Source organism: Argiope bruennichi, chromosome 3, assembly GCF_947563725.1.
Source record: "Argiope bruennichi chromosome 3, qqArgBrue1.1, whole genome shotgun sequence".
NCBI classification, from domain to species: Eukaryota; Metazoa; Arthropoda; class Arachnida; order Araneae; family Araneidae; genus Argiope; species Argiope bruennichi.
The window spans coordinates 54,525,313-54,535,656 of NC_079153.1; positions in this window are offsets into that span (position 1 = coordinate 54,525,313).

The following is a 10,344-nucleotide window of genomic DNA, read 5'->3' on the forward strand; positions in this document are numbered from 1 at the left end:
CCAGCTGTTCTCATTCTGTAATTATCGTGTTCACTTATACCCGGATAGTCGGACAGACAGATTTGAGCTTATTGGATTTCGTTAAAGACCATAAACTAAATTTCAACAACAACAACAAGTCCATAAACTAAATTTCAACCATCTAGCTCAAAAAGATGTTGAATCATCGTGCTCATAGATAGATTCAATTAAAATAAATATTTTTTTCTGATTCAGAAAGACATGAAATGTGAAAATTCGTCAAATTTCAGCATTCGAATTTTTTGAAGATTACATTGCTTTATATGCTGTCTATAAAAAGGCGTTAAAATAATTTTTATTATGTCAGCGTAATTATTAGAAAATAAATGTTTGTTGTGTCTTTAATTTTAATTAAAAAAAACAAAAAGCTAAACTAAGTTCAAAATGAAAAAAAAAAAAAAAATCTTATCGAATTATAACATAGAAAACCCCTTTCCTAGAAATCCGAGTTGTGAATGACAGCATTGTTACAATAATCACACAGATACTGTAATCAGTTAAAAATTAACCGTCACCAGACCATGTATCGCTCCCCGAACATGTCCTGTCATCCGAAACATTGAACACACAACCACACTTCAATATTGCTCCCTCAAAGGCAATGAAACCACGTTTGCAATAGGTTGTGCAAGAAGGCAATCCAGGGACATCTCACACATCTCCATTAAGACGTCCCATTTGTCACGCTTATAAATCACTCATTTTTTTTCCTCTAAAACTTTGAATTGAATAAAGAATTAATTTAGATCACTATGAATAAACTATGAAACTATGAATAAACTTTATAGCATAAACATGGTGCACTAAAAAAACCTTTGTAATTAATCGAAATTCTAAACATCAAAAGTAAATAAAATTTATGAAAAATAATTTAAATTTATAACCCTTAATTTACATATAATTTCCTTAGCACAATCCGATACTGATGTACTGGAAATTCTCTGGTAAGTCTTGAACAACTTTTCTTGCATAAAATTGTGCCATTTGAAGTCTTCTTTCAGTAGAATTGCACCTTAATATGCTCCATTCTTCAATTGGAGGCAAACTTTGATTATTTTTAATTCTGGAAAGAAACTATAGACGAGCAGTTTCTTTTTTTTTGAAGACAAACAGATTTTTTAACCGGATTTTTACTAAAAAGAGTGCATAATTTTGTTTTTAGAATTTTTTTTTATTAATGAATTTTTTTTTTATATATAATTTCTGGGATGCAATGAATATTTTGATTTAAAAAATCTAAGAAAAAGTTTTCTTAAAGATTCCTAAAATAATTAAAAGTCAGACAAGTGTTCCTTGCTTTTAATTACTTTTATCAATATACATTTTTTTAATGGTTAGAAATTCTACATTTTGCTTATTGAGAGTTTAATATGATGTAAAACTCTTTTTGCATGTTTGGGAAATTACTTATGATGTAAGATTCTTTTACTTATGACGTAAAATTCCTTTTACTACATTTGGTTTTTGATCATTTATAAGTGAAATTGAATTTTATGGTATCAGAAAGATTGGGAGTCTTTAGTACCTTGATCTTGAATTTGTTATATGATTTTGTATTTCATTGTATTGCTTTTTGCACATAGTTTATTTTAATACAAATTTACTGTCTGCAATTGTGCCTATAAATTTAATTCTTCACCTTTCCTTTAAGTTCTCATAATTTTTAAACAAAGGAATAAATATTCGCTCAGAGAGAGTAAGAATTTTTAGGAATGTGCATAAAGTCTTTTGGGATAGTAATATGAACATTTTTAAAAGCAACACCACTATCATGTCACTGTTTGGTTCATGATATTTTAGCATGAATTTGTTGTAATGTAAACTAGAAACAAAAGATTTTAAATTATTGTTCATATGAAAGTATATGAAGGTAAAACAAATTTATATTTTAAATGCTTAAAAAATATGTGCCAATTTTATTTTTCATATGAAAGTATTACTATTAAAGCCAAGGAAAAGCAGAAGGAATAGTATCTCCGAAATATTTTCGTATATGCTTTGATAAAGATATCTTCCTCGAATTCTTAAAAATTAGAAATTCAGGGCAAGACTGTAAACTCCAAGGGAATTTTCCGCTCATATTTTTATTTTCAATGTTTCTCACATGAGTATTTTGTATTTTGCAGTATGAGCTTTGTTCTCTACAGTATGAAAGCATACTCAATCAAGAAAATGAAATGGAATATCTTCCACATCTCCTCGAATTCTTAAAAATTGGAAATTTAGGGCAAGACTGTAAACTCCAAGGGAATTTTCCGCTCAGATTTTTATTTTCAATGTTTCTCACATGAGTATTTTGTATTTTGCAGTATGAGCTTTGTTCCCTACAGTATGAATGCATACTCAATCAAGAAAATGAAATGGAATATCTTCCACATCTCTTCGAATTCTTAAAAATTGGAAATTTAGGGCAAGACTGTAAACGCCAAGACAATTTTCTGCTCATATTTTTATTTTCAATGTCCCTCACATGAGTATTTTGTATTTTGCAGTATGAGCTTTAGTCTATACAGTATGAATGCCTACTCAATCAAGAAAGTGAACAACATTTTGGTTGTGATTTTTTTCGTCCAACTGAAACCAAAATTTGACATGGAATGATGAATTCAAATAACAAGTTAATATATCATTAATATTTCATTGATCTAATTTTTTGAATTTTTGAATTATTACACTTAAATGCATGCTAACGTACATGCCGACTGGCATTCTCCCAATGAATGGACTTAGTTTAAAATTTAAAACAAATTTATATTTTAAATGCTTAAACTATATGCGCCAATTTTATTTATATATATCCTTGTATTTTGTAGTTCCCGTGTTGTTCTGCATTCAAATAGACATATATAAAGCTTTCTGTGAAGGCATTTTGTTCAAAATTTAACAATAATTTGCAAATTTGGTGTAAATTTACATGCCGAATTTCATCCGTCCAACTCAAACATTAAAATATCATGTTCTCAGACATACATGATTCCCAAAAAAGTGTTTTTGAGGACTCAGGATGGTTTTAAATGTGAATATTCTTCAAAATATCGAGGTCAGAATTTTTTAATTTATCGCAAATCTCAAAGATTGATTGGAAGACTTTCTATTTCAGGAAAGAATGTCTTGAATTTGAGACTCGATTCTGTCATCACCGATATGGTAATGCCAACGCGTCTAGAGTGAAATCCCTCAGAATCTAATATACTTCCCCTGATATATCACGGAATTTGAGAGTGAATGTCTAACTCAGCGACCGTCCTCATCGTCTGTTTTCATGTTTAAAACCTTGAATTCCTTCGGAAATAGAATCGTGTAGTTTCAAAAAGGGAAATTGTACTAATCAAAACAACCGAATTCAATCATGCAATTACAGTATTGAAATCAGCGATTTTTTTTCTTATCAATGCAGAATATTACGAAAAACATTTAGACAAAATGGATAAGGGCAACAACTTTTTGCTTGGAATAAAACAAAGGGAAACAACCCGAAAGACACGGATGAGCTGAAGGTATTTAGCCCAGCTGACAAAAGGTTCAAAATACTGTGTTGCGCGCTTAAGTTTGAAAATGAAATTAGAAGTGACATAAAAATTACTTCAAGTAACTCTTTTTCAGGTCTGTTGCCCAAACACGTGCCTGTTTTTGAAGATATTATGAACTTAGGAACGGTCAGAAGGAGTTGAAAATAGTTTGTTCGCAATCATGAGGAAGAGATTTTACAATGAGATGTTAACTTTGAACATCTGCTCTGCTATGCTGCTACGGAGATGTATGATAAGGAGATTTTTCAATTTTTTTAGCCAAAAAGAAAGCATATTGTTTTGCGTCTGCCCTGAGTTGTAACAGAATAAATGTTTGTATATCTATGGTTCCTAACAGATTAAATATTTATTTTAAAATACTTATCATAAAATTAATGCGATAGTGAATAGTATAGCAACACACCTATAACAATATGAATTCGAAGGTAAAGGGTTTAAATCTTTTTTATTCTCTCGTACGTGAAGCGTAAAGAAAGTATTCTAATCGTCAAAAAATTCGAACTCGAGATTTTGGCGAATCTTCATGTTTCAGACTTTCCCGAGCACGAACGACGCATTTTCGACATTATATCTGTCAGTCTGTAAGTCTATCAGTCTATCTGTGAACACGATAACCCTAAAACGCTATGAGTTTGAGGGAAGAATATATATATAGTTACAGGAAGAATATATTTGTATAGGGTCTCACAAATCAATTTGTAGATTCATATCAAAGTAACCGCCTTTGATGACTAGCTTGTTCGCCCAGATTATTGATATTTTTAGTTCGTTATTTTCTGTTACTCTTAAATGGAAGTGACAGTTTTAAAAAGTCCTGAACAACAATAATAAATATTTAGCTTTGAAATTTTTTGAAACATATTACATTAATTGAAGCGATAAGTAACACATTATACTTTTTGAAACAAAAAATATTTAATGCAATCAATTTGCTCTCTCCTGATACATGTGGAACTTGCAATACCAATCTAATTTCAGAATCCATTGCATAACATTGAAGCAAAATGCTTGGAAATATGCAATTGGATATTAGACCGTATCGGTTGTCATGTGAATATAACGTCATTTAAATGGCTCTACATAGATACATGAAGTAATAAATCATTTAAAATATTGGATTACTAAATTATTTTAGTAATTTATATATAAAAAATCTTTATTATTTTAGATTTTGTTAACGTTTATTACTACTTTTAAAATTTCAAGCCAAATAATTGATGCAGAATGCTCATATCTGGATTTTGTGCCAGAAAAATCTAAATTAATAACTATATTACCACTTTTAGGGTGAGGCGAAATGAGTGGAGGGGGGGGGGTCAAGAAGGTCACGAAAGCCTTTTAGAATTTTCATAACAAATTTGAGTTATATCAATTATTGATTAGATCAGTTGATTGACCAGTGGTAGGTAGTGACGGTATATGTAGCGCTCATACCTCAATATGATTGTTTTTTCGCCTCTAGACTTAATCAGTAGCTTTTCAGTTGGAAACGGGCTCTAGTGCATGATATTATTTTTTCATCTTTCCTTCGCATTTTTCTTTTAAGAAATGACATTTATATGTTAACGATTTGACGCTCTCCTAAGACAAACAAAATACTCTTGGGACGTCTACAATTTTTTGTCCTCCTGACGTTACGCCACTGTTGTCCGGCTGCCAAAAGCTGTAAAGTCAAACTATTATTGATTTTCAGGTTTGCAGCAACATAAGTTATATAGAAGTTTTTTACGCCTCACACGAAAAAACAATTGACAAACATTTAATTCAAAAAAGACTTAACAGATGACCAAAGGCGATGTCCCGATTCTCATATAAAGATGCCCTAGTGTGTGTCCTTGAACATTTTCTCATTCAAAACATTAACTTTTTACACGAGCTGAAGAATCTGGGTGATATTCGGTAATCCTTATGTCATAATTACGCATTAGATTTTCCGACCTCCATTTTCAGTTTGCGCAATGTTTGGCACTTGCTGGACTCAGCAGTAGAGAATGCTGGACCATTCCTGGGTAAGAGAAAGTTCAAGGCAAATAAAACGGGTCAGCAATATGTTGGGTCAGCCAGGGTTAGAAGAGACACCGATGACCCTCCGGCCTACACGAGATAAGGGTCAACAGAATCGTCTGCAAGCAATGATGTAATAGAAATATGTAACATGGAGTGTTTTTTATGTAATAGTCAACAAAGCGATTGGCCTTGGCTTCTTTACTTTGGGGGAAATAATGTCAAGTCTTAATTGCACGGCAGAAGGGGTGTTATTGGGTGAATGTCATTCGGCTGAACAGACTGAAAATGTTACTGGACACGTGTAATCAATTAGGTCATCAAAATCTGAAGAAAGGCAAACTTTTGTTATTTCCTATTAAGTTAGATAACGTTTTCAAAAAAAAAGTGGGAAAGGAAGTAGAACAATGCAAATTTTGTTTATAGTTTTATCTGAAGTATTAATTTTTTATAAAAATAATGCTTTAGATAAAAACTTTGTATCACACTTTAGTGATCGCTGAGACTTATTAAAATAATCTGCGCAATTAAGTGGCAATTATTATATTTTTAGTTACGTTAATTTTTTTTGTATCCAGCAGGATAAAAAATTCCTCAAAATGATACCAATAAATGGAGAATAATGATGAAATATTTGAATAATTCTATCACAAAAATTTAATTTGAAATTCTAAATATTTTGTTGAAATTGAAATGTAGTGACACTTAATTGTGTTCAATATAGTGATATCCTTTCCATTATGCCCTATTCTAAGTATACAATGTAAAAGAAATGTAGAAATGTGATTGTAAAAAAAAGCATCTTCGAAGGTTTCTGTGAATATTAATGTCTTTTTTCCCTAAGTTTCGAAAGAAAAATTTCAAATCTTTATTATTAATGAAAGAGTTCTCTACAAAATAAATCATATGATGTGAAGCTTGGAACACTTTTTAAAAGTTTTAATTAATTAAAAGCTATGCAATATTTTGGCGTTTTCCCACGACTACCCATCAAAATATTATTCCCTGTAATAGGATTTTACATCATTTAAACCATTAAAAATTGACTTCTTAATAATATGAATTTAACTGTCGTGCAGTGTTTTCTTAAGTTAAATATTTCATCATTAAAAATAATAAATTAACAATTATTCATTTCTTTTCTTCCGTTATTGATGATAAGGAAGAAAGATTTTGCTAATTATTAGAGCAGTCTATATTAGGAATCAAAAAGCGGAATTACGTTATCGCAAAAGGCACAGTCGCTTAGATTTTTGAAGCATTGTGATTACATGGAACTTAACTCCATTAGGAACGTTTTCATGTACACAATAAACAGAAAATATGTATATCTCATAAAATAACTCGAATGCATTTTCACATTTCATAAGTTTTAAATTCTATCTGCTTTTATATTCCATTATATTTACTATCTGAACTTGTATTTTACCTTTGAATTTATATTTTACCATTTGCATGGCGCAGCTTAGCCAAATGTGGCTCCTGCGACAAAAAAACCTCACAAACCAATCAGCTAAATAAATGAACTCATGTTCGCTGTATGGCACCAAAACTGTAGGTCTATGTAATATTCTAAAATCAATCGATCAGAAAGAAGAGGATTAATTTGATTTTGCATATTCGGCATTTTTTCTTCGACTTAATTAAAAGATACAAAACAATCAGAATTGTGTTAGCATTATTGTGATTAGAAGAGTCGAAAATAATTTGGAAAAAAGCCGAATTTCCGCGCTGACTATTGAACAAACACCCAGTAGGAAATTAAAATGGGCAATATCAAATATTGTTCTAAAGAGATGATTTTTATATCATTTTCAGTAGAGTCAGATTTTCTTCCCAAATGAGAACTGTACTCATTCTCATTGAATTGGTGTCTAAATTACAAATTCAAGAATTTGACTGGAAAGAAATTCCTCTTGACAACAATATTTAAAATGTTGGATTAGAAAATATTTTTAGATAAAATTAATTAAAAAAGCGTTAAATTACCTTTCTATCACCAAATGAGTATTTATTTTTACTTATCCAGATTTGTAAATGAAATTGCGAAATGGAATCTTTGTAACAAATGGCGAAATTTTGAATGCGAAAATCAGGGTATTGCCTTATGTCTAATAACTTTTGTGTCTTATAATATTTAACTCGATTATGGCACTTCAGAAAATTTTCATTTTCGCTGGAAAGTCTTTGATATGAAAAAGTTCTTAATAATTTATTATAAAAAAGGCTCTTAAACACGATTAAACTCTTAATTCTTCAAGGAGAATTTTTCCAATTAGGCTAATTCTATTAATTTTCCCACGCAATCTGTCGGTATTTTATTCTTAAAATATCCTTAATTCTCCTCTAGTACTTCAGTATTTATAATTGCTTTGTTTTTTTCTCTCATATTGTACATTATCAAGTTCACTCATTCAGTTTTTCTTGTACATCAACTATTTTTCATTCTAGTTTTTGCCATTTTTATTAGTGTTATATGTATTTGTATTTCGTCATTTGTAAGTTTCTTTGCAACTGATTGCAATGTAATTTTTTCTTTTCTTTTTTCTTTTTCTTTCTCTTTTCTTTTGTTTTTTGCTTTTTAATAAAATCCACCTACATCTATACCAAACCGGAAAAAGCCACATGAGATCTAATATGGTATTCAGTGTTAAGTCTTTATGTATCTGATATGTGTTTTATCTCTTATTGCCTTTATGCCTGAAATGCATTTTATACATTATCGTCCATAAAAATTAAAATAATAGAATTGTCTAATCACTTATCGTTTCTAAATAATTACAGCAAGGAAATTATTATATCTCTTATTATCTCGATGGCTACTATATTTTACCTTTTATCACTTATATTCTCTAAAAAGTTTTCAATTCTCGCTTTTCTGCTTCTCATAAAAATAAATAAATAATAATTAAAGATAAAGTATTTTTCTATATTTGATTCTATTCGTAGGAAACTTAATTTTTGACATGAAATAGAGTTAATTTTTACACATGCCTTTATCTATTTATGTTACCGAAAGGGTGTTCACCGGGGAATGTTGACATTCTTTAATTTTAGTATTTCGTAGTAACATATGCACTTTTAAATATTATTTATGTAGCTTTTTCATGTAGATTAGTATGAAATAGCTAATTATAAGTGAAAACTAAATCACAGTTTAGGATTTTTTTTAAAAATTCGAAACTGACATTTTTTAAGCCTAAATTAAGAAAAAAAAATAATTGAAGTGCTTTAGTCGTATTTTACCCAATTTATATACATACGTTAGTATGGATTTGTTAAATAGAAAACAATCTAAATTGAACCAATCTAGGAGTTTTTATTCAATCTATAATTTTATTCGATTTATTCAAATTCAGCTTTTTAAAGCCATAATAAAGAATAAAGTGTTTCTGTCGTATTTTACGCAATTTATATACATACGTTAGTATGGATTTGTTAAATAGAAATCAATCTAAATTGAATCAATCTAGGATTTTTTATTCAAATTATAATTTTATTCGATTTATTAAAATTCAGTTCTTTAAAGCCAGAATAAAGAATAAAAAATAGTGATTATTCCTATAAAAATATTTATTAAAGAGTTTTTGTACAAATTAATATGAATTGATTAATCATAGATAGAAATTAAATGATTCTTGGATTTCTTTTTATCAAAACGAAACAAATTTTCTAGCCAGAACAAAAACTGTAATTGTCCCTATCGATTACGGGTTTTGTAGATACTACGTGCTCAAATTTTTCAAAATCTTGCACCGAAATGTTATTCAAGCCACATCTGCTGTCGTTTCTTATTTTCAGAAAAACTAATATATAGCAAAATCGAAATTCTTTAGTAAAATGAAGTTTAAAAAAAACAAAAAAAAGTATTGGAGCTATTTAAAGTCGTTGAAGTATTTCCTAAAATAAATTCCAGAGCAAGAAACAGGCTTTTCTTCTTATACTTATGCAATAAGAACCTAGAAAATAATTTAGTTAAAGCCATTTAATTTATGTGTTTTCTTTATATTTGATTTGTATGAACAAGAAAAAAAGTACAATAATTAAATATGTTATGGTGCTTTGAAGGAAAAGTGTTAACCATGAAAAGTAGATATGCAAAATAAATAGAACAACAGTAACTGGATTGTTAAACTATTTCGTATGTAGGTCATGCGTTTAAAAAATTTTTTAAGAGCATTGAAAAAGTTTTTTTTGTAAAACTCATCATATTTTAATGGAAAATCTACGTACGAATTGAATATAGGTCACCTTAGGGAAATGTCCAGAGCGATCCAAACTAGCTTAAATTAGTAAAGAATTTTTTCTAGGTTAATCTAATAAACATTTTAAAGGAAATTTAATGGTAACTACGGTATGAGAATTAGATCTTTAAAATTCCCATCAATTTAATGTTTCATGGCAAAATGCATTGTCAATTTGGAAGCGATGACTTTTCGATCAATTCATTTTTTTTATCTTGTAGCTTATTTTAATGCGATATATTTAATCGAATTGTACTGAAGAAGAATAAAAAATGAATTGCATCGTAAACTCGGTTATTGTTGCCAAAAGTTTATTCGAAGAAATGAAAACTTATTAATAATTCCGCAATTGTAATTGCATTTATTTTAGGAACATACCGAGTTATTGCAAGTTCCTTCCTAGTTTCCCCAAAAACATCCTCTAAAATTTCAATATTCTTCATATTAGTAATTTTCACTTAAGGAATTTGGTAAATTTGTAGTCAGCATATTCTGTACTTTTGTTTGTGCCAAAGTGAAAGACCATGTGTTAGTATTAGAAGCAC